General features: G+C 45.4%; 1 protein-coding gene across 4 annotated transcripts in view; it reads left to right on the top strand.

Moving 5' to 3' along the window:
* Nucleotides 1–9,993: 9,993 nt before the first annotated feature.
* Nucleotides 9,994–26,090, top strand: part of FGFR1 (fibroblast growth factor receptor 1) — a 122,621-nt gene continuing 106,524 nt past the window's right edge. For all 4 annotated transcript variants that reach the window (XM_070952402.1, XM_070952400.1, XM_070952399.1 and 1 more), the window contains exon 1: nucleotides 9,994–10,007. The gene's annotated coding sequence lies outside the window, so the exon portion shown is untranslated. The remainder of the gene's footprint in view (nucleotides 10,008–26,090) is intronic.

Raw genomic sequence — 26,090 nt, 5'->3', positions numbered from 1 at the left:
TTAAATCCAAGGCAGATAACGTTGTTTCAAAGATACAATGTGACTCGCTAGTAGTTAGTTTTGTCCGTCACAGAGTCTGAATGGCCACCTCACCCCCTTTTATCCCCTGTGGGGTGTGGTCCAGTGACTCAGCTTAATCTCTGGCACGCCTCCTTTTCTGCTGTGTGCGCTTGTCTCTCCGACGCTGGCGTGGATCCAGCCAAGACTTATCTCCGTCACTGTCCGACTGCGAGGAGATACCTGACTCCTGGCCAATCTCTTCTCCTTCGGGAGACACCTGAGGCATTGCCAGAGAGGAGGGTCCTGGAGAGGGAGGCCTGGCCAACTCCTCTCCTTCATGTTCGGAGCCTTCTCCCTCCGATAAGTCAGCCTCGGGGGTCGGAGTCACAACACCCAGGCTCCAGAGGTGAAAAAGGTGGGACCAAATAAAAGGTAAGAATAACGTGGGGGGGTGGGGGGGGTGGGAGGGCGGGGGGGAGAACCGGTTCAGTGACGTCATATCGTCACCGCTACCGGCTTGGCCGAACCGGCCCGAACCGGGAGGAACCCACCACTGAGTAGTACCATAAAATTATATATCAATGGAAAGATAATTTAATCAAGAATGTAATGCAATAACTTTTACGAAGGATTTGCTATTAGAATAGCTGTTACAGTATAAAGAAGAAAAGTGAAACATGTAGAAAAAATGAGATATACAAAAAATATCACGTTAGTTAATAGTTGGGTAACCTTTAGCATGAATTACGGCCTTACAACACCTTCCCATGTAGTGAACCAAGACTTTTAGTTCTGCAGCTGTTATCATGTGAAGCCAAGATTGAATGATGGCTTCTATTAACTGGGTTTTATTGCTGAGTCGCTTCTGACTAACAAGTTTCTTTAGTCGGCTCCATAGATTTTCAATTGGGTTAAGGTCTGGGCTATTCTCAGGCCATTCCAGCAACAGAATATGGTTTTTTGTTTATGTTTATGTTTTATTAAATTTATATACCGCCCTACTCCCGAAGGACTCAGGGCGGTGAACAGGCACAGAATAAAATACATAAATACAAAAATTAGAAACATAATTAAAACCAAATTAAATAATTTAGCCCATGACAATTAAAAATCCCAATAATTTAAAACAAATTAAAATCCCAATTTGATATGATTACCTTGAAACTCCCCCTCAAAAAAGTGAGATTATTAGCCATCAAACTTCGAAAATACACTTTTCCCAAAAGGTTTCCACAATTTTGGCCACTACTGTATGTTTATAGTTGGCTTTCTAGGATGGCTTATCCTGAAATCCTGACAATTGTCTTAAAGAGGGGCATCTCACACTGATCAGGAGCCCTTGGCAGAGTTCCTAGGCCTCTTTGGAGAAAGGAAATGACCACAAGAGTAATTCAAGTCACAAGTCTAGCTAACCCCTTGTCATCTATTGATTTGATTTCGGCCCAAACAGCTATAAAAATGGCGACCTAGTTGAAACCAATATAGGACCTGTGGTCTAAAATCCAAGCAGTATATATTTTTTTTTCACTAACCCTGGAATGTTTTTCTACACCAGCCTTGCTAAACAAATAGGAATTCAGCATGATTCTGCTTGGTCATCAGCATCTGTCCCGCTTCCTCCTTCCCTCTCAGCCAAGGTCTCTCTGCAAATACACAAAATGGATGGGAAGTTTGCCATTTTCTGCTTCCACCTTCACTTTGGAGATGGCTTCATCTCCTTCCAATCATGTTTTTTCCCCCCTGGTATTTCTGAGCCAAAGAAAAGACAAGCCAGTCAAAATTATTCTCCCTACCTGAAGACTATATAAGCCTCTTGGCTTTTGTTCCTGCCAAAACTACAGATGAGCTAAACCACAGGTCTAGTTTAAGCAAGAATCCTGATTCTTAGAAGTGGGAGACTCTTATATTGTTGGGTTTTACTCTTGCAACCTTCTCTTACGGTGTTATTTGCTTTTATCTGCTTCCTCCTCCATTCTGATCAAGGTGGGTTGACCAGTATTTCTTTGCCCTGTTAAGCAACTGCCCTTCTACAGCGTGGAAATATTACGTGGATTTATCTAGTTATACAGCAGCCAAAATGATTGGAAGCAGTGGTGAATTCCAAATTTTTTTTACTACCGGTTCTGTGGGCGTGGCTTGGTGGGCGTGGTGTGGCTTGGTGGGCGTGGCAGGGGAAGGATACTGCAAAATCTCCATTCCTACCCCATTCCAGGGGAAGGATACTGCAAAATCCCCATTCCCTCCCCACTCCTGGGTGAAGGATATTGCAAAATCTCCATTCTCTCCCTACTCCTGGGGGAAGGATATTGCAAAATCTCCATTCCCACCCAACTCCGTTCAAAATCTCCATTCCCACCAGCCAGCCAGAGGTGGTATTTGCCGGTTCTCCAAACTGCTCAAAATCTTCGCTACCGGTTCTCCAGAACCTGTGAGAACCTGCTGGATTTCACCCCTGATTGGAAGGTAGAAATGTCATTTAATTCCCAGGAGCTAAGTATCTTTTAGAGTAGGTTTATAGGTTATATTAAACTTTGGTTTGTTGAGCCAAGATTTATTCAATACGTTGCAATTGACTGGGTTTATGCAATAAACTAAACACATCTTGAAAGTTGGACCATAAGAAAGGCTGAGCGCCAAAGAATTGAGGCCTTGAACTATGGTGCTGGAGAAGATTCCTGCGAGTCCCTTGGACTGCAAGGTGATCAAACCAGTCAGTCCAAGAGGAGATCAATCCTGACTCTTTAGAAGGCCAGATCCTGAAGATGAAACTCAAATACTTTGGCCACCTAATGAGAAGGAAGGACTCCCTGGAGAAGAGCCTAATGCTGGGAACAATTGAGGGCAAAAGAAGAAGGGGACGGCAGAGAACGAGGTGGCTGGATGGAGTCACTGAAGCAGTCGGCATGAATTTAAATGGACTCCAGAGGATGGTAGAAGACGGGAAGGCCTGGAGGAACGTTGTCCATGGGGTTGCGATGGGTTGGATACGACTTCGCAACTAACAACAACAAACACAACTTCCCAACCTAGGCAATGGTCAGATGTGTGGACTTCAGCTTCCAGAATTTCTTGACTAGAATGGCTAGTTCACAGAAAATATTAAGCTAAAACTGAAGTATATATCTTAGCCTTCTGTAACAACCAGGCTACAGTCTTGGAAACATACTTATCCTAGGTTTAGAGGGAAGGGAATGGTTGATCTTGAACAATGGTGCAATCCAAATTTTTTTACTACCAGTTCTATGGGCGTGGCTTGGTGGGGTAGGTAAAATGAGGACCCGGTTTGTGGGGGTAATAAGTTGACTTTGTATAAAAAAGAACACCACTTTGGGGGGGTGGTAAAAGCCCTACTAAGCAGGTATATACAAAAGTATGAAGGCTATTGCTTAACGCATTGTAAGCCACCCTGTGTCTCCAGAAAAGGGCGGCATATAAATCGAACCAATAAATAAATAAATAAATAAATTCTCCCTTGAAACAGACATCTCAATTTTGAGCCACCTCCAAGCAAATAATTAGCAAAACAATTAAACCCTGCATTTGTCCCAGTATGGCTGCAGAATTCACTGAACACTAGACAAGCAAAGAAAATCAAACTGCACATGGATCCTTACTGTTTAAAGACAGGAATTATCAGAATCAGCTTTTTATAGCCAGCTCATCTGATTTACAACTATTGATTTTACATTCTAAATGGAAGAAAGGAACTACGGTACAGCATGCCAGAAAAAGAACTGCAGTCTTGGCTCAGCAACCCCTTTTAACCATTTACCCAATTATTGGTCAAGTGTGATAGATATCAGCTAAGGAATTCCTAATGGGGAAACTATTTTTGGATGAGAGAAAGAAAGGACGTCATTTCTGCTGCTTTTCTTTCTGTGGTGTCTTAACAGCGGTATAGCCAGCATAAATTCAAATGATTCCATCAGAGGGACAGGAGAAGTGAGGAGTTTCAATACACCTTGAAATCAAAACCAAGTTTGACCATTGACTGTACTTTCACAAAGCATAAGCCATCATGTGGGCTTGATAGTGTGAAACTTAAGCATAGTGGCTTCCAAACCATGATTTATATCTTAGCACTTTGGCCTGGCTCATCTAATTATGGTTTAGTTCAGCGGTGTCAAACTGGTGGCCCACGGGGTGGATGTGTCACATGCAGGCCACACCCACTCCAGCTCCACGAATGAGGAAAAAACGTCGCGAAACGTCACATGACAACAACTTGATGCCGCGAGTTTGGCAACCGTGGTTTAGTTAATAAGCCTTGTTTATCCAAGCCCTACCTTAGTGCAATGTGTGAACCATGTCTTAGAGAAAAACAAGTCCTACAGGCAGTCCTAGAGATCAACCCTGACTGCTCTTGAGAAGGCCAGATCCTGAAGATGAAACTCAAATACTTTGGCCACCTGATGAGAAGGAAGGACTCCCTGGAGAAGAGCTGGAAAAGATTGAGGGCAAAAGAAGGGGACGACAGAGAACGAGGTGGATGGATGGAGTCACTGAAGCAGTCGGCGTGAGCTTAAATGGACTCCAGAGGATGGTAGAGGACAGGAAGGCCTGGAGGAACGTTGTCCATGGGGTCGCGATGTGTCGGACACGACTTTGCAACTAACAACAACAACAAATCCATCCTTAATAGCAGTGATTCTCAAGAGTTCAGAGCTCTGCCCGATTTGTTCCCATACAGTCATTTTCCCTGTTGAAAACTCCATCCTAAACTTCAGGCAGGTGCTTCTCTTAGCAGCAAAAGGCCAGGATCTCTTGCCTGGGGTGCCCCCAAATTCAGTGCAACTCGGCTTCCTAACAAAAACAACAATTAACAGAGTGTTTTTTTCCTGCTTCTTCCTTCCTTCCTGTTTGTCCTTTCATTCCCTAGAGGGCATTTTGAAGAAAAGAAAGATGTCAGGAGCACTTGCAACTTTGCAAGGTCCTTAAAACTCTTTCGGTACAGGAGAGAGGGGAAGGAGTAGAAAGAAAGGAAGGGAGAGGAGAGGAGAGGAGAGGAGAGGAGAGGAGAGGAGAGGAGAAAGAAGAAAGGGAAAAGGAGAGGAAGAAAAGGGAGGGGAAAGAGGAGCAGAGGAGAAGGTTAGAAGGAGGGAAGAAGAGAGGAGTGGGGTAAGAGAAAGGGAAGTAGGAAAGAGAAGGAGAGGAAGAATGAAGGAAGTAGGAGGAGAAAGAGGAAGGAAGAGAAGGGGAGGAGAAGAAGAAAGTTTGGAGTAAACGTAAAGGGTAAAAGAGCAGCCCCGAAAAAATAAAAATGAAAGTTAAAAGAAAAGATGAATGAAAAATGATGGAAATGATTGTACATGTAAATGTGTTTATGAGAAATAAAAATAAAAACCCTTTTTTAAAAAAACTCTTTTTGGTAGAAAAAAAATTAAAAAGAAAACGAGATCAAGTTGTGTGCTTATAATAACACAATTTAGGAAGCTTGGTTGAGGTGCGTGTACTTAGGAATCCAGATTTGTACAGATCATACAGATTCTTCCATTCTGTGGTTTAGTGGCATGGGTGTTGAAGTAAGTACTGTAGGGTTTAGTCAAACCCTAGTTAAAACAAGCTATTGTGTAGCACAATGTGCGAGAAGTCTTTGGAACACTTTGAGAGATAGAGAAGTGTTGGCAGACCCAAAGAGGTATAAAAATTAGAAGAATGGTTGAAGCACATCCTTTGTCTCCTGCTTGAGCTGGGGGTGGTGGTGGACTAGAAGACAGTAACAGTAGCAGAGTTGGAAGGGATCTTGGAGGTCATCTAGTCCAGCCCCCAGTTCACACAGGAGACCTGTATTAGGGATTCAAACCGCCGAACTGCCAACCTTTCTGATCGACAAGCTCAGTGTCTTAACCACTGAGCCACCTCCAATGTTAGGATATTTAAATTTAGTAGGTGGAACAGTAAAGTACACAATGGGCCAGGGTTGTAGTTGATTGATGGGAGACTGCTGGCTCCTGCATGAGGCAATCTACGCTATGATTGGTTGCGGGAGGTGTAAAGGGGAGGTTCCCTTTTTTCCCGCCTTTTTTCTTGTGTGCTCTGTATGTGATTTACCTCATGATGTTCCTATCTTGTCTGCTGTAAATGTAGAAGTTAAATATATTTATATAAAAATTACAAGTTGGTGTCAGCATCTCCAACTTCATTTGGACACCTGTGCAATTCCTTGACATCCCAAGTCTATTATTCTATGTTCTTCCAGAGCATGTTGTCTAGGCTAACAACTTCTCCTAACTTCTTTGGTCTTCACATTAACACCAAGCCTAATAATCACATTATGACTACCTAAAGTGCAAATTTAGCTAGATGTGGCTCGTTCAGTTAACCCTGTTAGACTGGTTCATCATCCCCATTACTACGCCAGTTTGCTTAACCATGTTTTGCTGAATAAGCCATAATTACTTGAGTTTTGCACAACATCAACCAAAACCAAAGAAAGCAAAGATTTTGTGGGTTGAGTAAACCAAGATGCATAGGTGAGTTGCTGAAAAATCTAAAATGAATTGTTGAAAATATGGTTTAGGCCAAGGGTCAGCAACCTGCGGCTCCGGAGCCGCATGCGGCTCTTTGGGCCCTCTGCTGTGGCTCCGTCGGGTGATCCCACCACTGACTGGCCCCGCCCCTCACCCTCCCCTCCCAGTCACTCCTCGCCTGGCCTGAGAAGGTAAGGGTGACGGGGGATGGAGAAGCGGCCAGGGCAGAGACATAGAGAGATACAGAGAGAGGGAGGGAGAGAGAGAGACATAGAGAGATACAGAGAGAGGGAGAGAGACATAGAAAGATACAGAGAGAGTGGGAAAGAGAGAGACATAGAGAGATACAGAGAGAGGGAGAGAGACATAGAAAGATACAGAGAGAGTGGGAAAGAGAGAGACATAGAGAGATACAGAGAGAGGGGAGAGAGAGAGACATAGAAAGGTACAGAGAGGGAGAGAGACAGAGAGAGATACAGAGAGAGAGGGAGAGAGAGACATAGATACAGAGAGGGAGAGAGAGAGAAACATAGAGAGATACAGAGAGGAGAGAGACATAGAAAGATACAGAGAGAGTGGGAGAGAGAGAGACATAGAGAGATACAGAGAGGGGGGAGAGACAGAGACATAGAGAGATAGAGAGGGAGAGAGACAGAAAGAGAGGGAGAGAGAGAGATACAGAGATAGAGAGAGGGGGAGAGAGAGAGAGAGAGAGACATAGAGATACAGAGAGAGGGGGCGAGAGAGATATAGAGAGATACAGAGAGAGGGAGAGACATAGAGAGATACAGAGAGAGAGGGAGAGAGGGGGGAGGGAGGGAGGGGGAGAGAGAAAGAGATGTCAAAAGGGTTTTGTGGTTCCTGGTGTTTTTTAACAACTGGTTCTCTGCCCTAATGACCGCCTGGGTAGGCATGGCTAGGGGGTCATGTGACTGGTGGAAGTGAGTGACATTGAGTTAGCCACGCCCACCCAGGTTTTGTGGCTCCTGGTGTTTTCTTTTCTGTGGGAAACGGGTCCAAATGGCTCTTTGAGTGCTTAAGGTTGCAGACCCCTGGTTTAGACCACTGGTCAATGACACTGAAAACATGACTTATAAATGTTTTTGACTTATGAAATGGTGATTTCATAAGTTATGATCATGGGGATTTGCAGCATCCCCATGATCATGTGATCAAAATTCAGATACTTGGCCACTGGTTCACATTTATGACCGTTGCTGTGTCCCAAGGTTATATGATCCCCTTTTGTGACCATCTGACAAGCCAAGTCCATGGGGAAGCCAGATTCACTTAACAACCGGGTTACTAACTTATCACCTGCAGTGATTCACTTAACAACGGTGGCAACAAAAGTTGTAAAGTGGGGGGAAATTCACTTAAATGTCTCACTTAACAACATAAATTTTGGGCTCAGTTGTGGTTGTTAAATCGAGGACTACTTGTACAGATGAAGCTTCGCTTGCTCGCCTGCCGCTCACCTACAGCTGTGAAACCCAGTTCTTAACTGGCCATGGACTGGTACAGACCACAGTCTGATACTGGTTTGTGGCCCTGGGATTGGGGACCCCTGATTTAGCAATACATTTTTTAAACAGTAACTAAGTTGGAAGGGACCTTGGCGGTTATCTAGTCCAACCCCCTGCTCACGCAGAGACCTCTACTAGGGATTCGAACCGCCGAACTGCCAACCTTTGATTGACAAGCTTAGTGCCTTAGCCACTGATGAAATTCATTGTAAGACTTGCACGTGAACTATTCATTGGCTTGATTGACCCATCAAAAGTATGCCTTGTTTCGCTTAGCTCAATATGTGACTGACTCACAGCTGTTTGTAAAGCATAGTTTGTGGCTTAGGGTTAGGGACGGGTTAAGCCACTATGCCTGATCAACGCACTCTTTCAAACCACAGTTTGCTCAGTCATGGCTCATAGCTATGGTTTCTGGTTGAATAAACCATATCCGTGTCTCTGCATAATACAGTCAATCCAGCATACCCCATTGTAGTTTAAGAGTTTGACGCAAGGACAACTCTCTCTAAGGACAGACTGGTTTAAAGAAGCCAGGATTTCAAATCCTGGCTTCTTTAATTCCCTACAAGGATACATGAAGTTGTGCGACCTCCCTCCCCATTAATAACTTGGGAAGGATACTTCAAAGTCCCCATTCCCTCCCCACTCCTGGGGGAAAGATACTGCAAAATCCCCATTCCCTCCCTACTCCTGGGGGAAGGATACCACAAAATCCCCATTCCCTCCCTACTCCCGGGGTAAGGATACTGCAAAATCCCCATTCCCTCCCTACTCCTGGGGGCTGGAAGGCTACTGCCAAATCCCCATTCCCTCCCAACTCCAGGGGAAGGATACTGCCAAATCCCCATTCCCTCCCCACTCCTGGGGGAAGGATACTGCCAAATCCCCATTCCCTCCCCACTCCTGGGGGTGGGAAGGATACTGCAAAATCCCCATTCCCTCCCTACTCCTAGGGGAAAGGATACTGCAAAATCCCCATTCCCTCCCTACTCCTAGGGGTAAGGATACCACAAAATCCCCATTCCCTCACACATCGGGGAAGAGTATTGCAAAATCCCCATTCCCTCCCAACTCCAGGGGGAAGGATACTGCCAAATCCCCATTCCCTCCCAACTACAGGGGAAGGATACTGCCAAATCCCCATTCCCACCCCACTCCTGGGAGGGGGGGACAGCCAGAGGTGGCATTTGCCGGTTCTCCCAACTGCTCCAAATTTCCGCTACCGGTTCTCCAGAACCGGTCAGAACCTGCTGGATTTCACACACACACCCTGACCAAGAAACTCTTCCATCAGCGTCGTAGTTTAGTGCAACGCCGCGCGGGGGCCCCAGGCTCGGTTCGGCTGGGCTCCGCTTGCCTTTTGCCCGGTTCCCTCGCCGGCTAAGCAAACGCCGGAGCTCCGAAGAAGAAGACCCCCCCCCCTCTGTAGCAGGAGGGGGCTGGCAGTGGGGCGGAGCCGGCAGGGCGGACGGACGGACGGGCGGGGTGAGAGTGACTCACTCCCCTGGCTGCTCTCCGCCGCCGGACTGGGCGAGAGAGCCCGAGCGAGTCGCCTCCAGCCCCGGAGCGCGAGGAAGAAGCATCCGCCGCCACCGCCGCGCTCTCTCGCTCTCTTTCTCTCTCGCTCTCTTCCTCTGCGCGCCCACCTGCCTTCCTTCGGCCGCTGCGGAAAGGCGGAGTTGCAGCTCCAGCTCCCGCCAGCCGCTGGTGCTGCTGCTTCTCCCGCTTGCAGGGCTTCCCTTCCCTGCGCTCTCGCCGCCGACGGAGCCCGGACTCTGAGCCGAAGAGGACGAAGAAGAGAAGGAGGAGGAGAAGGAGGAGCGCGCGTGGCTCGCCTATTGTTTCCCAGCAGCGGCGGCAGCGGAGGAGTCGGGGGGTTTTTTTGGGGGAGAGGGGGGGGGACACACCTGGGACCACCGCCGCCTGGCGGGGGGCCTCCCCCCCCCTTGAAAGGCTCGCCTGCGTCCGGGAAGGACCCCCCCCCCCCGTCTCTCCTTCCTTCCGAGCGGTAAGTTGGCCCGTGGCTGGAGAGAGAGCGAGAAAAGTTTCCTCCAAACTTTTCCCTTGGAGTTGGGGAGGGTGGAAGGGGGTCCCTGCAAGCGCGGCCTTTCCAGGGGTCCCGAGTCTCGTTTTTTTTTTTGGGGGGGGAAGGGGGTAGCTTTTCCCCGGGGGGGGTGGGAGAGAAAAAAAATGCGTGGGGGGGTGGGTGGGGGGAGGCAATAGGCAAAGTTCCCGCTGGGATTCAGCTGAGCCCGGAGTTCTCCATCGCCCCCGGCGTTTGGCGCCTGGCAGTGCAAGGGCTTGGGGACCGGGAGTAAGGGGGGGGGAGATGGGGTAGGGTGGGGGGGGGGTCTGGAAGGGAGCCTCCGGTGGGAACTGTTCCCGGAGGGTGCGAGATGGTGGGTGGGTGGGTGGAGTGGGGGGCCGCTTACCGGTTGCGGATGTGCGGGGAGGTCAGAAGGAAAAGGCGGCGGGGTTTTGCAGAGGTTGGGTCGGTGGGTGAGCCCGGGAGACAGACAGACAGACGGACGGACGGACGGAAGAGTAGGTGGGTGGGTGGGTGTTGGCCGCAATCCCGGTTCGGTTTGCTGCATGCCGCTCGTGTTTCCTCCCCGCACGCACGGGAACAAGCGGGCATACAGACGTGCGTGGGGTTTTGCAAGCATGCAGACGTGCATGGGGTTTTGCAAGCCAGGGGTGGCGTGGGGGGGGGGGGGGGGTCGGTGGCTTTCCTAAACCCGGCCGCTCCAAAGCTCGAGAGAGCCTTGATTTCTCTTTCCTTGCTTGCTTTCTCTTCTCCTGGACTCCCGAGCGAGTGGGGGAAATCTCTGAAATGAAGGGAGGGGGAGGGGGGTCCTCTGAGATACTCCTTTACTTTAAGGATCCCTTAATTAAGTTATATATCTGGGGGGGGGCGTTAAAAATGTACCCGGGAACTCAGAGGCGACTTCGGATTTTAAAGGCAGCAACCGTTTGGAGCAAGGGTGAAATCCAGCAGGTTCTGACCGGTTCTAGAGAACCGGTAGCGGAAATTTGGAGTAGTTCAGAGAACCGGCAAATATCACCTCTGGCTGGCCCCAGAATGGGATGAGAATGGAGATTTTGCAATGTTCCTTCCCCTGGAATGGGGAGGGAATGGGGATTTTGCAGTATCCTTCCCCTGGCATGGGGTGGGAATGGAGATTTTGCAGTATCCTTCCCCTGCCATGCCCAGCAAGCCGCGCACCACAGAACCGGTAGTAAAAAACATTTGGATTTCACCACTGATTTGGAGCTATCATGGAGCTTGACGGGTTTAGTTGAAGTTTTCTCCTTCCCAAAGTAGCAATTGCTCCTTCCTTGGCTGGGATCCCTTGCTTTTTTACCACCCCCCCCCCCTGCTTCCGAAAATGTGCATTGTGGGCTCCTCGGGGATTTAGGAAAGAGTCTTGTTTTGTTTTGCGATGGAATTTCGTGGCGTAATAGAGTTGGAAGGGACCTTGGAGGACATCTAGTCCAACCCCCTGCTCACGCAGGAGACCTGTACTAGGGATTCGAACCGCCGCACTTCTGACCTTTCTGATTGACAAGTCTTAGCCGCTGAGCCACCTAGTACATGGATGGAGCTGTGTAAATCCTTCGATTTGGTACCCTCCCTGGATTGCAGCTACCTTAGAATTCATGGATTCTGGAGCCCAGCAATGCTGGAGAGTTTAAGGGAGGAAAAGTTGTACTGTCTATGGAGAGTCTCAATCATCCAGGTCATGGTTGTCCCTTTTTAAACCAAAAGGCAGTGGATTTCCCTGTTTCTTTTCTTTTGAAAACGTTTTGCTTCTGGTCCAAGAAGCTTCCTCAGTTCTCTTCGGTTCAGTTCTGAAGAAGCTGCTTGAAAAGGAAGTCTTCAAGAAACTCCAGTTATCTTTTGGAGGAAAAAAACCCCTCACCTTTGGGAAAAGGATGGTATTGTATAGGTAGTGATGGTTTTTGGTTCATTGATAAAGCCAGGTAGTTTAGAGATCTGTTACAGGTAGTACTCGACTTACAGCAGTTCATTTAGTGAACCGTTCAAAGTTACGACGGCGCTGAAAAAAGTGACGTCACCATTTTCACACTTTAATTTAACTTAATTTAATTAATTAAATTTATATGCCGCCCCTCTCCGAAGACTCAGGGCGGCTCACAATACATTTTAAAAAATAATTATAAAAAGACATTGAAAAATTAAAAACATTAAAAACTCATTCACGCCATTCATGGCCGGATCTCACCAGATCACAAGATCACACTTGTGACCTTTGTAGCATTCCCCATGATCATGTGATCGAAATTTAGACGCTCGGCAACTGATTCATCCTTACGACCATTGCTGTGTCCGGTGATTCTTCTTTTGCGACCTTCTAATAAGCAAAGTCAACAGGGAAGAAGCCAGATTCACTTAACAACCAGGTTACTAGTTTATCAGCTGCAGCGATTCACTTAACAACCTGTGGCAAGACAGCTCGTAAAATGGGGGGGGGGCAAAACAAATGTCTCATTTAACATTTTGTGTGGTCATAAGTCGAGGACTATCTGTACTGGGCGAGCTATCTTTATCGTACGGCAAGAATGAATTGAGGCTACAGATAGCAGCTGGGAAGGTCCCCCTTTTGCAACCTTTTGACAAGCAAAGTCAAGGAGGACACCAGATTCACTTACAAACGTGTTACTAACTTAACAACTGCAGCGATTCAGTGAACAAAAAGTGGCAAAGCAAAATCCCAAACTGCCTGCTTGGTTGCCAAGTAGAAGCAAAAACAGGGGAACGAAAGACAGAAGGCTCCCCTTATTGCTGGGAGCTCCTTCCAGGCAAACGAATGCACTGCCAGGCTCACTCCACCGAGCCAAACTGCTCCTGTCTGTGTATTCTGTTAGTATTGACCCAACAAATGGAGTTTGGGGCATATTGGCCACCTGTTAAAAGTTTGAAATCTATTTGATGAGGTGGCAAGAGTTGGCAGGAGGCTTGTTTACAAGGCAGCGGTGCAATTTATGTGTAAATTGGCTCGAAGGGGCCTCTCACTATGTTGATTTTTCTTCTGGAGGGATTGAATATTAAATCTGTCCCTTCGCTTATGTGGCTGGTTTTCAGCAAGGGACTAGCAAGCTGACTGCTGTGTTGGCTGGCAGGCACTGGCGTTTGAGTAGAGTCCTATGACATCATTAAGAGTGGACCATGATGTCATTTCCCATGGACTACAGCAGTGTTTCTCAACCTTGGAAGCTTGAAGATGGGTGGACTTCAACTCCCAGAATTCTGGGAGTTGAAGTCCACCCATCTTCAAGCTTCCAAGGTTGAGAAACACTGGACTACAGCAATGGTGTCCACCCTTGGAGACTTTAAGACCTGTCGACTTCAACTCCCAGAATTCCCCAGAATTCAGCGAGCTAAGGGAGTTGAAATCCACAGGTCTTAAAATTCCCCAGCCAGAATTCTGAAAGTTGACGTCCGCAAGTCTAAAAATTGCCAAGGTTGGACACTCCTGGACTATAGTGCTCAGCTGGTTTGGGAAGTCCTCGACTTACCGCAGTTCATTTAGTGACCAAAGTTACAACGGCACTGAAAAAAAGTGGCCATTTTGCACACCGATTTGACTATTGCAGCACTCAACTTGGCAACATAAATTTTGTGCTCCATTGCGGTCATAAGTCGAGGACTATCTGGTGCTGAATGCCGTCCCTCGCGAGCATCTGCATAAGCTTGCTGGGAGAGGAGATAAGCCACAGGCCTCCAGAGCAAGGACATTTTAGACAGATGGTTAGACCTGTGACATGTCTCCTCCTTGCTCCAAGGTATGCAAGATAAGGGAAAGGTTACCAGGTGCTCCCATGGGTGTGTGCCTCCACTCCGAGATTAGGTACAGTGACGCGTTGTGCAAATACAGATGCAAAAGAGTGTTTGATTGGTTCACCAAGGTCATTGCAATATAGCCATAAAATCAGATGTTGTGCTGTGGAACAGGAGTCCTGCAGGTGTTTTTATGTTCTCTTATGTTCCAGACCATAGCTGCCTCTTCATGATTAATCGCCAGCTCAGGAGGGAATAATATCTTAATATTCCCATTTATAAGCATACAAATATTTATAAAACACACGCCTTAAGGGATAGACAGGGCTATTTAGAATCAACTTTGAAGCAAACTGTTTTTCCCTTTGATACTTTGGGGGCCAGTTAATCTCTCTTATTCCTCCTGCTTCTATTCACTTTGGTGTGTACAGTAGCTAAATATCCAACAGTATCGGAAAAAACATAAGAATTTTTTTTTAAAAGAATTGAATATCTTTTAAGTACTTTCCTCCAAATAAAAGCTCCTCTCCCCATCATTAATTGAAAAGGCACCTTCAAAAAGCACTGTAATTATTTTTCAATAAATAAATAAATAGAAACTGTGATAGCGTACCTCAAGATAAGGGTTTTTTTCCATCTAGGATATTTTGAAAGACTTAATTATGTGCAATTTCAACAATGTTTCTGTTTGGATTATGGCTGTATGGTGGTTGGGTTAATATGTTAGCTGCAGGACAGAATGCACAGTTCTCAGCCTGGGTTAGAATTGTAAAGGTAAAGGTTCCCTTGGCACATATGTGCTAGTTGTTCCCGACTCTAGGGGGCGGTGCTCATTTCCGTTTCAAAGCTGAAGAGCCAGCGCTGTCCGAAGACGTCTCCGTGGTCATGTGGTCGGCATGACTCAACGCCAAAGGCGCACGGAACGCTGTTTCCTTCCCACCAAAGGTGGTCCCTATTTTTCTACTTGCATTTTTTACCTGCTTTCGAACTGCTAGGTTGGCAGAAGCTGGGACAAGTATCGGGAGCTCACCCCGTTACACGGCGCTAGGGACTCGAACCGCTGAACTGCCGACCTTTTGATCGACAAGCTCAGCGTCTTAAGCCACTGAGCCACTGCGTGAACTCTATATGGTGTTAAATCATAATAGTACTTGGTTTTGCACTGGTATGTGACATGAATGCAACCAACTTGATTTCTAAACCATGATTTATGAGTTAGTACATCTAAATCCTACCTATTATGGTTTATTCAATAACCATAGTTTGGGAAGCAATGGTTTGTTAGAAAATGTAAAAAGTGTCAGTAAAGGAAGAGAAGGATAGGGTGGCTTTGTAAGTAAATAGAGTAAACAGTTCAAGAGATCTCACTTTTTGAGATGGAAAGTCTACCAGATGAATTAAAATAAGAGCTGATGATTATTCTCAGCCCTAAAAATCTTGGGGCCAAAGGGTGCTAACTCCAGATCATCTCCTCAAGTGCTGATTCAATAAAAATGCAGATTCTCTGGAGCTTACATTGGTCACATCATAAAAGGAAAATAAAGTTCCCCTTCACTTTATCCTGCAGTATTAAATCTGGGGAATTAAGAACACTTAATCGTATTGTCGGTTTGCTAAACGGTGAGGCGGAGATCTCATTCTCCGTTCTTATCTTGTGTGGAACAATAAAAGGCTCATAAACAACTTTTAAGATAGATGACATCTTCTACTGGATTATTTTCTTGCAGCCCTGTTTTATATTGGTTGTGAAGGGATTTAAGTTTATGAATTAAATAGACCTTTCCTTCTTTTAAAAATTCAAGTACTACTTTTGAAGTAAGAAGGAACAATGACATTCCAAATAAACACCCAGAGAAGCTCCCATCTTAAGTATGGATACTGTATATTGCATTTTCCAGCTTATATTTTGGGGCTGTTTTGATGTCCTCTGTGCACCAGCAATCTGCTATACAGTGCTTTTTTGTTAGCCAGATGACATTCTTGAGAGAATTCAAAGGGTTCCTTGTTTTATTAGCATGCAGCAGTCCAATAAAAAGTATGGAAATGTCTTTTTTAATTTTCTGGAAGTCAGAGCCTTCCTTCCTTCCTTCCTTCCTTCCTTCCTTCCTTCCTTCCTTCCTTCCCTCCCTCCCTCCCTCCCTCTCTACCCTACCCTACCCTACCTTCTTTCCATGACCTCTCTCCCTCCCTGCCTCCCTCCCTTCTTTCCATGACCAACTTCCTTCCTTCCTTCCTTCCTTCCTTCCTTCCTTCCTTCCTTCCTTCCGTGATTTTTTCTGTTCCAATTCTCATGTTCAGCTCTATCCAGTCACCCAGATTCTATCCAAAATTAAGATATTATAGCCCCCAAATTAGGATTTTGCCCTCTTTTTCCTATTTTCTTTCTCCTTCCTTCCTTCCTTCCTTCCTTCCTTCCTTCCTTCCTTCCTTCCTTCCCCTCTCTACCTCCCTGTCTCCCTCCCTTCTTTCCATGACCAACTTCCTTCCTTCCTTCCCTCCCTCTCTCCCTCCTTCCTTTTCTCCTTCCCTTCCCTACCCTTCCTTCCTTCCTTTTCTCCCTCCTCTTTCTTTCTTTCTCTCTCTCCCTCCCTCCCTCTTTCTTTCTTTCTTGCTTTCTTTCTTTCTTCTTCAACTATTTTTTGCTTTCCTAACTGGAATACACTGATGGTGCTATTTTATTTTTCTTACCATGGAATCCAATACCTGTTTCCCACCAATAGTCCTGTGGACTTGTTTGAGAATTCTGATCGCATAGATACTATGTTGTGTGTTATTGATTAAAGTTTTCCCCCCTCTTGAAAAACAAACATGGGGACTTCTGTGTATTTCATGTAAAAATAGACCTTCTAGCACCAATCCTCCTGTCCTACGACAATTAAAGAACATTTTGCTAGATCAAGACACACATCTCTTCCTTCTCAGTGAGTGTCAGGATTCCCAGCTGAGCAAGTAGACTAATTCCATTTGTTGTTCTTTCATCATTAAAACCATGCTGTGTGTTTGTGTGTGTGTGTGTGTGTGTGAGAGAGAGAGATGTATTTTAATGGATTTGCTTTTATATTTTGATTTATTTTAATTAAAATATTTGCATTCTGTCTTTTACTTTTGGATATAATGGAACAGGAGGGGATAGATTCTACAAATAAATTGTAGAAGAAGGCAGAACTGCTTCCAATGCTGATTAGGAAAATTGTTAGAGAACCTTCTATTATTAAATTCCAAGGTTTTGCACTATAGTCTTCCATTAGTATGAAGCCTTTCATTCTTTTCTTGAGGATGCTTCCATGTGTGGCATTTGTACTGCTCCAAACTCATATTGGCACCAGTGTGATCCCTTGACCTTGGTTTTTGTTCAGGAAGCTGAGTTAATTTCTTTCCAGTTCAGCTGAAATTTCTGGTTCTGTCTAGTTTGGCAGCTGAAAATGGCTTCTCGTTGGTGGGAATAACTCCCAGGATTTCACCTGGTGTCTTTCCCCACGCTCCCCCAGTGAAACAGCTTTGCCTTCAGATAGGGGCTTCATCACTGGAGGTTTTCAAGAAGAGACTGGATAGCCACATGTCTGAAATGGGACAGGGTCTCCTGCTTGAGCAGGCGGGATGGGCTAGATCAGTGTTTCTCAACCTTGGAAGCTTGAAGATGGGTGGACTTCAACTCCCAGAATCCCCCAGCCAGCGCTGCTAGATGATCTCCAAGGCTAGATGATCTCCAAGGCCCCTTCCAGCTCTATTCTGATTGAAGTCTAAAAGTCCATGCTGGATACAACTCATTCACCAGTCACCGTTCTTTTAAGTTGGAAAGTAGGGTAGGTGGTAGATGTTGCCATGATGGATGGCTCTTCTTTTAGAAAGCACCAAACCCAGCAACTGTGATGGGGAGGGGGTCCATTTTGACACATTCCCATTTGTTTGTTGGAGAGAAGAACATGAGTTAGCTCCTGGGGGGGGGTCTTCTTAGTGTTTTGATAGCAGTTGGAGTGAAAGCAACAGATCTCCAAATGTTTCTAAGAGTCAGGGAGTGAAAAATGGCGAAGCCAAGCTTATTCCAAAGCTATTAGCATGTGTGAAGAGGATCCAAGAAATGAATGGACCTTAAGATATAGGAGCGGTATTTAAACATCATGAAATTGGGGTGTGTGAGTGAGTGAGTGAGTGAGAGAGAGAGAGAGAGAGGAAGGGAGGGAGGGAGGGAGGGAGGGAGAGAGAGAGAGAGAGAGATTGTGAGATTGTTTTCCTCCCTGGTTGGTTCAGAGTGTGTCCATTCACAGAAGATATAATCCATGTTTTAAGTCCATTTTCCTTCTCTTGCAAGTAGTTGATTTAAACTCCCGTCTTCGCTGCTTAATGACTTACATCAAGATAGTAACTCCTGAGCTAATTGAGCCATCCCAGTGAGAATGCTAGAGCTTTTATCATACTCCTCTTGAGCTTCTGGTGGAAATGTAGGACCTGTAGAAATTGGCCATGCATGGAATCAAGTTAATGCTCTTGTTTGTTTCAGAATTGTGTTTTCTAACTGGTCCTGGGAATTTTTTTTCAACCCAAACTTCTTACAGCCAGCTTGCTCCCTGATACTTTTAATTAAATGACCTTCCATGAGAATTTTGAGAACTTAGTATGCGTTTACTTGGAAGGAGGATCTATGGAGCTCAATGAAAATTTTCTCTTGAGTTCCTATGATCAGACTGCAGTGCGCTGTTTCCTTTCTTAGTTCCTTGTCCGGTTATCAAAATATCACTTGACCCTGATGATTAAAATATCGCCTGAAAGTAGGTGCCGTGGAATTCAAAAGACAAAGGGTATTTCGATCTCGGAATGTTGGCAGCAAATCAAATGTTAATAAGTGGCTAAGTTTTCTTAATTTTTCTGTTCCAGAGTGGCATTCCTTGGAAGCATTAACAAGCATCTGAGATCTGTACAAATTGATTTCCTGCTTCTTCAAAACTCTTCTTTTTTTTTATTTTTAAAACTGGGAAATCATTTCTGATTTGTTTGACTGAATCAAACATTTCCTTAAAGGTTTTTCTAGAGATCTTTGGTCCCCCTTAACGTATCCGAACAGGTAGGAGTTAGACATTGAAAACAATGTGAGGATTGTGAGTTTTGGCACCCAGCCTGGTAGAATTAAGAAAAAAGGAAAGTTATGATGCTTGTTCTAACTGCTAATGCCTTCTAGATATGGTCATCCCTTCTCATCCTAGATTTGCATGATCAAGGACTTCTCTAGGGCCTCAGATTTAGATAAATTTAAATATGTTATTCAAAAACAACAAGGAGGAGAAAACCCAGTTCCTTATTTACAAATTAAGACTGAAGAATTACTTTAGATCAGTGGTCCCCCCAGTGGTTCCCACAGGGGGGCAATTTGAACCTTGTTTAAACCAAGTTAATGGCCTTTTAGGCTTCCTCCCCGTGAGTAGAGTTCACTATTAGAGTAAAGTAAGAATTATATGTTGGGGGGTGGGGGCGGAGAGAATCAGGATTTTAGAGATGCTTAGGTGGGGCATGGCCCCACCACTGCTTTAGACCAAGAATAATGTCTTTAAAAGGAACTCAAGATCCTGCCAAACTTGCTGGATATCAGCATTTGATATTATTGATCAGGTTTGCTGTTAAAAGCTAAATGTAAGTTTTTGAGGTTGGAGAAAGTACCATCACCACAAATTTCCGGGGAGGGGGGGAGGGGAAACTATCTTCCTCTCCTCCCCCCACCCCACCCTTAGGGGAAGCACCATTTTTCCTCTCCCCCTTCTTTTTTTCCCTTTTCAAAATCTTCATATCCGTAGTGATTGTTCGAAATCTTGCTAAAGGAAGAAGGTTGAGTGAATGAATGGAATTGCACTGAGCAGGGAGTTCTATTACCAGTTTCCTGTTTTCAGATGTCACCCTTGGCCAACGAGCATGACTTACGATGGATACCCTAAATAAATAACAATAAATTCGACTTTGCTTGCGGCCATAGCAGAAGCAGCCCAGGATCAGGAGGAGGGAAGGAAGAGGGCTAAAGATGAATATTCAAAGTTGAGCAGATGGATTCCTGCAGTCTTTGTTGTTGCTCGGTGTAAATAATCACGGCACAGAGAGGAACTCTCCAAGGCTCAGCTCTGTTGGGGCCTGTCACTGTTATTTCTTTGGCAGACAGCCATTCCTCCCCAGCGCACACAACCTCTTTCCTTCCGTAATCTCAGGGGTGGTTGGCAGAGCCCCTCCATTGTCGTCTTCGGAGTGGATTAAAAAGCATCAAGACAGTCTGTGACTGGAATAGGAAAAAAGCTCCCGCTTGGGAACGAGACATTGGCTAGAGGGAGGAAAAGAAAGAAACGGGAGAGTCCCTTACAGCAAGTTGTCTTTGTCTGAACATAATAAGAAGTGCAGGCACGTAGGACTGGGGACGAAGAGGACTTCCCCATTTCTGGGAGATTTCAGGAGCTTTTTGCTGCTCAGGTTGAACAACCCTCGGGTAACATCTTCCTTTGGAAATAAACAAGTGGGGACCCCAAGCTAAATTGCAATCGTCCCCTTTTTTCAGTCAGGGAGACATTTCGAGTAATATTTGCAGCGTCCGATTCAGAAGGGGTAGGAAGATGCCTTTGTTGTGGAATGCCATCAACATGGCGGTCCTTCCCGACCAGGCTCTCGGGAAGACGTTTCTCAAACAAGGCCACAATTCTGTTCACCCCTGCTGAGTTAAATGGAAGTTAGCTGGATATATACACATTGCATTAGGGCAGAGGTCTTCAAACATGGCAGCTTTAAGATTGTGGACTTCAACTCCCAGAATTCTCCAGCCAGCTAATTCCAGAAAAGCATATCCCAGAAAAGCATAGCTGAGTCAACAGCGGTGAGTTAGGAGGAGCTGCTGCGGGACAGAGATGACAGTTGTTCTTTAAAGATTACAATTTAAATCGAGTTGATTTAAATCAAGCCTTTTTACTAGTGATTTAAATCAGGATTTAAATCGGGATTTAAATCAACTTGATTTAAATCAAATTCACCCTGGTACTAGATCACAATTCCAACTTCTCTGGAAGTCACCAGATGTGCAAAAAACAAAAACCCTGTGGCAGTTAACAGGTAATTTCTGTTTCAGAAGGTGTTGGTTTATCTCATTTTTCTCTTTGAGAGTTTCTGCTAGGTGGTTCCCCCAGGGCTTTAAAATTGTGTTGGATCCCTGTACACATCCTACAAGAAGAGGAAGCTTTTGGCTGCGTTTCCATATCTGAATATTGATTTTCCTTCTGAAACTGTTTGAACAATTGATCGGTGCAGTTCTTTTCCCCTCTGTTCTCAAAGCAATCAGAAGGACTATTTTTAAGAAAATGGTTTCTACTCCGACGGGCAGAAGTGAGGTGTTTTTCCCCCCTTCCTAATTTATTTATTTATTTATTATTCATATTTCTATGCCGCCCACTCTCCGAGGACTCTGGGCGGCTTACACCAAAGACAGTATACTAAATAGCGTATTGCCCCCAACAATCTGGGTCCTCATTTTACCCACCTCGGAAGGATGGAAGGCTGAGTCAACCTTGAGCCGGTGAGATTTGATCCGCTGATCTGCTGAACTAGCGGTCAGCTGAAGTAGCTGCAGTACTGCACTCTAACCACTGCGCCACCTTGGCTCTTTTCTTTCAGCATTTGTACACTCGTGTTGCCTCCAAAAAACAGAACATCTCCAAGCTGACTTTGATGTTTGGTGATTTCATCCATGCGTTTTCTTGGCCACAGATTGCCACAGTTGCCTTTCTGGGAGCTTTTTCAACCCTCCCATCTACGCTGCAATTCCACTTTTCTATGCCAGCCTCTCATCAGTTACTAACTAGACCCAAGCCTGGTTAGCTTCTGAGCTGTAAAAAGACCAGAGGAGTACTGGTACAGTGTGTGCTGAAATACACACACACACACACAGAGAGCTTGCTAATTGGGGGCAAGGTTATAACTGAGGGTCTGGTAGAATTTGGACTAAGAAATTGGCCATAAAAGTTTGCAGACTCCATGCATTCGGCAGTTAAATTGCTTTAAATTGTTGTATTTTCCTGGTATGTATTATAACTTTTCAATGATAGGCTACAAAATGGTTTCCGGCTGGTAGGGCTTGAGTCTTTGCTCTCTCTCCCTTTGTACTTTTCAGGCTGATAATTAAACATAAAACTGGCAGGTGTTTTGGACTCTAAATGCCATAATTCCCAGCAAACTGGCCGGTTGGCTCGCTGACTGGGAACTATGAGAGATATTTCAAGGCCTCATAAAGTTAGGTAAGATATAGTGGGCTTCCATACTTGGTTTAAATCTCACCTCGGTTTCCGACTTGATTCTTGATGTGATCGACTAAGCTAGAAGTTGTCTTGTTTGGCTTGGGGGAGAATCTTTTGGCTCTTGTGGTTTGCAAACCTTGATGTATGGTTTCGGCATGTTCTGTGAATCCCAGCAATTGCGGTGGAGTTAAATCGTGATAAATCAAACCATGGCTTGGTAGGATGATGAACGTAGTAATTAGGAGGCCCTCAGCCCTTAAGTTCTTTCCTAGACTAAACCTTCCCTGTCCACGGCTTTCTGTCTGGAGATGAGAATATGGACCTGCTTATTAGAGGTGAGATAACGATGACAATGAAATACATGCTTTGAACACTGGAAATGCAGTTGAGGGTTCGTTGACAGACTTGGTAATTGCCTGCGCTAAAGTAGGAATAAGGGATTACTCAGAGCTATTAAAATGGACTTGTGGCATTCAAGATGGCTTCTTCTCTTGAAAGGTTATATAGATCAGGGGTCTACAACCTTGGCAACTTTAAGACTTGTGGACTTCAACTCCCAGAGTTCCTTTGCTGGCTGAGGAACTCTGGGAGTTGAAGTCCACAAGTCTTAAAGTTGCCAAGGTTGGAGACCCCTGATATAGATGACATTTCCCATGTTGGATCTACCTTGATGTTTAATGGGGCGATTGTGGGCGCTGAGATCCTTGTCCATGGCTAGGTAACGCTGTGGATTTGGGGTCCAATTTGATGTTTTGAGGAGATAGAAAAACAGGCCGCCTTATCTTCAGCTCCCTCCCTGAAACGGTGCAGGAAGAAACATCAGAACGAAATCTACAACTACAGAACATTTAGTTTAGTTGAAATTAAGCAAGATAATTTTATTGATGTCGATGTCACATGATTTTTTTTTTCTTTCTAAAATCCGAGATGCATACTTCCTTAGTTTTACTTCCCCCGACAATAATAATCTGGTGAAGCAGGATAAGCACCAGAGGACAGGACCAAAAATAAAGGATGGAAATTAATCAAGCAGAGAAGCAACCTGGAATTAAGGAGAAACTTCCTTACAGTGAGGACAATTAACCAGTGGAACAGCTGGCCTCCAGATGTTGTGGGTGCTTCCATCACTGGAGGTTTTTCAGAAGAGACTGGACAGCAACCTGTTTGAAATGGTATCTCCTGCTTGAGAAGGGAGCTGGGCTACAAGACCTCCAAGGTCCCTACCAGCTCTATTCTGACTCTAAGGCAGGGGTCAGCAATCCACAGCTCTGGAGCCGCATGTGGCTCTTTCATCCCTCTGCTGCGGCTCCCTGTTGCTGGTCGGCTCCACGATCGATAGGGCTTTCGGTTAGGACAGGTTGAGGAAAAAGGATGCCGTGCTAGGAGGAGACTCTATGGTATGGGAACCGGACTTCTAGTTGGCTCCAGAATTGAATAGGGGCTTCTGGTTAGGACCTTTGTGGCTCTTTGAGTGTTTGTTTGTTTGTTTGTTTGTTTGTTTGTTTGTTTATTTATTTATTTATTGAATTTCTATACCGCCCTTCTCCCGAAGGACTCAGGGCAGTGAACAGAATAAGATTTCATATACATATAATATATATATCTATCCCCCTGCTCAAATCCCCCTTCTACTCAGACTAACCCGAGCACAACCAAGCCCCCACCCAAACAGAACACACACCCAGCTAATCACAGCACAGCCAACCCCCCCATCCAATCAGAGCACAGCCAAACCCCCAACCAATCAGAACACACCTCCACCCAATCAGAACACAGCCAAGCTCCCACCCAATCAGTTCACACCCCCACTGGCAGTTAAAGGGAAGAAACAGCTGCGATCACACACATTGCTCCTAGAAGCACGAAGCCGAAAGCACCAGCCTGAAGATGACGAATGAGACTTCGTCGAAACGTTGCCAAGACACCTCCAATTTTACGCGGGAGAAAACCCGAATAACCAAAGACATATATATATATATATAATTTAAAGGTTTAAGGTTGCCGACCCCTGCTCTAAGGTTTGGAAGTTATAACTTTTCCTAATATCACCCACTTAACTTCCCTTGTCAAACTGGGATTTAAATTCAGATCTCCCTAATCCTATTTTGATCCCCTGAGAACTATACCTGCAAATCTAACCTGGGGGCAGTGAACAATTTTCTTATCTCAAAAGCTCCTCGGTCTTATCAGTTCTTGATTCAAACTCTCTCTCCTCTAATCTAAATTGTAAGATTTTCCCCCTCTGTTTCAGGAGACTTAATTCTGGCTGGGGTTAAGGAGGAGATTAGTGCATTATCAAAATATGAGACTAATAGGCTGTGAACGAGCTGTGAGGGCTACGAAGGGATAGCTTGCTAATGTACTTATTTATAAAATTTATTTATAAAACTTATCTTACCGCAGGGTAACTCTTGAGTGGCTTACAATCACACACACACAAAAATAGGAATAAGTTAATGCCAACATCTAAAATCCGATTAGAGATGGGGAGGGTGGGAGCGGAATGGGGGGAGATGGGAATCTGTTGTTACTCGATCAACCCCGTCCACTGTGATGCTCCCCCCATTGGGAACCCCTAATAAAGGACATCCAGGTTCCGAGGAAATATATCGGAAGAGAAATAGGAGCTGTTACAATTTTCCTCTGGGCTTGATGCTTCCCAGGAGTATGTTTGTGGCAAATGGATGACTTAATCTCAGCAGCTGAAACAGTCAATACATATGCCTTTTTTGGGGGGGAGTGCGCGGGGGGGGGCTCAAAAAATTAAATGCATCTTTCCCTTCGAGAAAATTGCTGAGACCTAGCCTAGAAAAAAAAGAGAGGCAGAATTCCTCTTATGTGTCTCTTATATTTTCAAGGAAAATATATTCAAGTTGCTGTGTTAAGTAAAATACGTGTTGTAGGATCCAATCCGGGTCGGTCCCCCTGGGGACAGAGGTTTTGTCTTCTGTGCTTTTGAACTCGTGCTACAGCCCATCTTCAGGGAAGTTCTAGAACAGTGACGGAGAACCTTTTTGGTCCCAAGTGCCCAAAACGCACACACACCCCAAAATGCAATGCGAGTGCCCCCCGTGCGTACGCCCCGCCTGCATGCATGCACATCTCCCATGCATGTGCCCCCCGTACGCTTCCAGGTTGGTGCAGGAGGCCTTCCAGGCCCAAAACGGGGTGTGGGGGGCACACACACGTGTGTGCAAATCCCCAAAATGCAATGTGACCGACCCACACATGTGCCCGTCCCTCCGCGCATGTGTGCGCACATCCCCATATCCCCCCTCCCGCATATGCATTGTAGAGAGACCCAAAGAGACTAGCTGGCTGGCGGGATGCATGCGTGCATGCGCGGTGGAGATGGGCTGGGAGATCAACTCTGCTTTTTATGAAGATGCCATTTCAGTACGCAGTCGGTGTTTTACATCTCCTCTGTAGACCTTTTGCTATTGTCTATCTTCCCTATAAGTCAGTGTTTCTCAACCTTGGTAGCTTGAAGATGGGTGGACTGCAACTCCCAGAATCCCCCAGCCAGCAGCGCTGGCTGGGGGATTCTGGGAGTTGAAGTCCACCCATCTTCAAGCTTCCAAGGTTGAGAAACACTACTATAAGTGGAGCTTACACCCTTCATTTTGTTCCCTAAGAGCATCCTATTTCACCAAAGACAAAGCTTCCTTGGCTAGCCGTGTTAGTTTGGCTCCTGGGATAGAAAAATATGTCAGCAGCTCTTCTGCCAGGCAGTAACTAGGCAGCAATGTTACATTCAACAATTAACAATCTGCCCTTTAATAGCACCCAAAATCAACAGCCTACAATCTAGATAATTTTCGGTCAGCCTGACATAACAAGGAGAAGACGGAATAAGGAAAAATTGTCTGGGTATTACAGAAAGGCTTAAAATGATGGAAAGAGGGCAGGGCACATATTTGCTAGATCTGAAGAAGATATCTGAACTGGTGGAAATGCACAGGTAAACATACATAAAATACAGTGAGACAAAGGAATTTCATATTTGCTTATAGAATTTTCTGCATGATCATAGCCTCTG

The sequence above is a fragment of the Pituophis catenifer genome, unplaced genomic scaffold (genome assembly GCF_029215685.1).
Source record: "Pituophis catenifer annectens isolate HBS135680 unplaced genomic scaffold, rPitCat1.0.hap2 SCAF_12, whole genome shotgun sequence".
In the NCBI taxonomy this organism is placed as follows: Eukaryota; Metazoa; Chordata; class Lepidosauria; order Squamata; family Colubridae; genus Pituophis; species Pituophis catenifer.
Note: the sequence above shows the minus strand (reverse complement) of the source record. Positions and strands in the feature narration are given on the sequence as shown.